This window comes from Gossypium arboreum, chromosome 11, assembly GCF_025698485.1.
Source record: "Gossypium arboreum isolate Shixiya-1 chromosome 11, ASM2569848v2, whole genome shotgun sequence".
Lineage (NCBI taxonomy): Eukaryota > Viridiplantae > Streptophyta > Magnoliopsida > Malvales > Malvaceae > Gossypium > Gossypium arboreum.
In genome coordinates this window covers 80303998-80308494 of record NC_069080.1, presented here as the reverse complement: position 1 = coordinate 80308494, position 4497 = coordinate 80303998, and the positions used below count along the sequence as shown (strand labels likewise).

At 34.8% G+C, this 4497-nt stretch overlaps 1 non-coding gene across 1 annotated transcript; it reads right to left on the bottom strand.

Moving 5' to 3' along the window:
* Positions 1-3746: 3746 nt before the first annotated feature.
* On the bottom strand, positions 3747-3853 carry LOC128284505 (small nucleolar RNA R71). The gene has a single exon (XR_008274930.1). It is a non-coding gene; the product is annotated as a small nucleolar RNA R71 (small nucleolar RNA).
* Between the last annotated feature and the right edge of the window lie 644 nt (positions 3854-4497).

Here is a 4497-nt window from a genome sequence, read left to right as displayed (position 1 = left end):
GTTGTCCTTTAAAGAAAGCTAGCGCATTACTTTCACCCTCATCAGCTATAGCTCGATTGGGATCCATTTACTATATGAAAACACATTTTAAAATGTCAGGAGTCATCACACTATCACAGTTTAATTATGGCATGTATAGCTACACTCTCACATATGCTACATTTGTCCTAGAATCGACTAAACCGTAACTCTAATACAAATAAATGTAACACCCGTCACTTGTATTCAACGCCAAAATAGGGTTACGGAGCATTAACAAACTTATAAAACAATTAAACCACTACTTAGCATACATTTTCACAATTCAAGCTTTCATCATTCAATCTCAATCAATTTGTCCCTAATATGAGCCTAAAAGGCTCTAAACATACATTGGGAGTGGTTTGGGACCAAACCAATAACTTTGGAAACATCTGGAACACTTATAATTTTTTTCTCAAAACAGGGGACACACGCTCGTGTGGCCCGACCGTGGGTCTCACACGGCCACCAGACACGCTCATGTCATAGGCCGTGTGGACATTCGAAATCAGAGCACATGGCCGTGTCCCAGATTGTGTCCAACCCCGTGTAACTCTCTAACTTGGGTCACATGGCCAACACACACACCCATGTCGCTAGCCCATGTGCCCTAAAAATGGTCGTACACGCCCGTATGCCAGGCCGTGCTAAATCTGTAGGGCATACTAACTTATGCCATACGGTCAAGTCACACGCACGTGTGTGAGGCCGTGTGGAGCATGCTGACTTGGTTTCAAATTCAACACCAGGGGACACAAGGCCATGTAACATGACCATGTGTCACACACGCCGGTGTCTCTGTCTGTGTGGACAAAAATAGGCTATTTACCAAGCCAATTTGCCACTCTAAATACATGTACCTACACTACAATTCAAAGGCACCAACACAAGACATAATAGGCACAAAATCAATCTTATAACAAGCATATTCCATACCATATCATTACCCGTCAATACAAATCACAAACTACCATAATATGCCATATAATTTTATACCTAATTCACACAACAATTCAATTAACTATACATTCCCAAATATGTATCTTTTAGCCTAGTTTCACAAACAAATTCATGTCCAAAAATCATCCACAACCATCAACCAATTCATTAGATAAGACATAAACACACATATATATATACATGTTTCAACCATACCAAATATACCAAAATAAGCCATCAGTCATGACTATATATACATACCAATTCATAAACATTTACAATGCCAATTCATATGGCCAAAATCACTATCAAGTCATAACCAAAATGACCAAAATCCCTATACATGTCATATACTTATTCATAGGTACCAAGTGATAGGTGGATAGTGTGAAGCGATCTCCGATAATCCTCGAATCCGAGCTAGCTTTGAATTCACTATAAAACATAAAAAATTAAGCGATGTAAGCTATAAAGCTTAGTAAGCTCATGTGAAATAAACTCAATGCAATCTCACAAATATAATTCAATAATTTGAATATACCAACATATAGCTTACATTAATTAACAAACCTTTCAAATACTCAATTATGAGAGTATACACTTCCTTCACAAGTTTCCTCAATTTGAAACTTATATAATTCATGCAAGTACTTGTATCATCTAGCATCAATCTCAAACTCATCCACTATCGTTTACTGGTTGAACCATTCGAAATAGAAGTCAGATACTCAAGGGTCTCACACGATAAGTACCTACACCACGGCCCAAAGCCAAATCAAGGTAACTTATATCTGAAGTACTGATATCATGGCCCAAAGCCAAATCAGCCAATATTCATGTCTCAAAGCCAAATCGGTATATCTCGTACCCGAATGCTAATATCATGGCTTGAAACCAATACATGTATCCCCCCTAATGACATGTCACTAGTATCCTAACTATTCCTCAAGTTCAACCAGGATTTTGAATGTAGAATCTCTATCGACTCAATGTCGAACTTATCTGAAGTCTCGTATTCACAACTTATACAGTATCAAATCATTTAAAATGCATTTATAATGAAGTTTTTCACATACGAACTTACCTCGAATGTGGAAACGATGAAATAAGTCATTTAGTAGATAACTTTTGTTTTCCCCTGATCTAGATCCAAATTCCACTTTTCTTAATCTAAATATATTCAAAATTAACTTATTTAATCATCCATTTATTCAATTCAATCCAAAATATACATTTGAGCTATTTTACACATTAGCTCCTAAACTTCTACATTTTTACAATTTAGTCCTTATTACACAAAATCACAAGTTCATGCAAATTTCAAAACACCCATGCTTAGCCAAATTACCATTATACCCCTAACAACCCATATTTTTCATTTATTTCACATTTTAACCACAAAGTTTCAACGTTTCTCAATTTAATCCCTATTTTGAATTTTCACTAAAAACCACTTAACAAAACTTGTATATCTATCAACAAGCATTCAAAATCTATCAAGAAACTTCAAAACTCATACATATTCATCAATGGCATCATTCAAAATCTTTAACAGTTTTGCAAAATAGTCCCTAGGCTAGCTAGTAATAGATGCAACGATCACCAAAACATAGAAATCATTAAAAATCGAGTCTAAAATCATACCAAATAGCAAGGTGAAGTTGCCGAAACTTCAAGCTCAACAATGGCTAGGTTTTTCTTCTATATTCAGTGGTGAAAATAAAAAAAAGATGAAGACTTATTTTGGTTTTGTTTAATATAACATTATTTCATAAATTACTAAATTAACCTTAGTTTAAAACATCAAATTTCACTTAATAATTTCCCATAATTGCCCACCCACCATTATAAAGGCCTAATTACAACATAAGGACCTTCACTTATATAATCCATAGCTAATAGATACCTTAAACTATTATAACAACACTTTTACACCTTACGCGATTTAGTTTTTTTATCAAATTAACTACTCAAACGATAAAATTTTTTAATGAAATTTTCACACCAACATAATATCATACTGTAAACATTAAAATAATAATAAAATAAATATTTTGACCTCGAATTTGTGGTCTCAAAACTACTATTTTAATTTGACTAAAAACGGGCTACTACAATTGTTGCCTTAATCATTTTTGTGAAATTATTCTTTTCAATTTTCATTTTATCTAACTTCTAACCTTACTAATTTATTCTTTTTTCGTTATTTTTTGTGATTTATTTTTCAGATGTTTATGAGCATAGATTGAATTCTCAATTTATTACATGTAAACCCTAAAATCAAGCAGACATTTAAACAAAGAAGACGTGAAAGATCAGCTCAAAGACAAGCTGAGATGGACCTTGGAAATCAAAATAATGGACAAGGAAATGAAGCCAATCATGTGAACAATCCCATCCTTATTGCTAATGATAAGGATTATGCCATAAGACAGTATGTTATGCCACTCTTCAATGAATTAAATTCAAAAATTAGTAGACCGGAGATTCTGGCACTGTAATTTGAATTGAAACCAGTGATGTTTCAAATGCTCCAAATGGTGGGCTAGTTTCATGGAATGCCCACAGAAGATCCACACCTTCACATTCGATTAATCGTGGAAGTGAGCAATTTGTTTAAGATAACTGGTATGACTGAAGATGTATTAAGGTTGAATTTGTTTCCATACTCGTCGCGAGATTGAGCACGAGCATGGCTTAATTTGATGCCACCAAGTTCAATATCTACATGGTAAGAATTAGCAGAAAGATTGTTGGTTAAGTATTTCCCACCTAGCAAAAACACTAAGTTGCGAAATGAGATAACCGCTTTTCAATAATTGGATGGCAAATCTTCGTACAAGGCATGTGAGAGACTCAAAGAATTACTTTCTAAGTGCCCTCATCATGGGATTCCACACTACATCTAGTTGGAGACATTTTATAACGGTCTCAACGTACACACAAGGTTGATGGTAGATGTTTTTGCAAATGATATGATTTTGTCTAAGTCTTATAATGAGGCTTATGAGATAATTAAAAGGACCACTAATAACAACTATAAATGGCCAACAAATTGAGAAACTTCAAGAGGACGAGTAGCCAGAGTGCATGAAGTGGATGCACTTACATACTTTCAGCTCAAGTATCTTCTATTTCTTCAATGTTGAAACAGTTTACCACTAATCGTGTGAATAATTTTGGAGCCCAACTACCAAGTCAGTTTGATGTTGTTTCTTGCGTATACTGTAGGGATGGTCATTTTTTCAAGAATTGTCCATCAAATCCTGATTCAGTTTATTACGTAAGGAATCAACACCAAAATAGAAGTGGATACAGACCACAGTCCAACTTCTACAATCCTTCATGGCACAACCATCCAAACTTTTATTGGAGTAACCAAGGAAATGGATCGAACAACCCTTACATGCAACATAAACCCAACCAATCCCAATGGTTCAATCAACAAGCTCCAAAACCACAACAAGCTAAGTCATCCAACAGTTTGGAGAACTTTTTGAAGGCGTACATGGTGAAGAAAGATGCTTTAATCCAAAG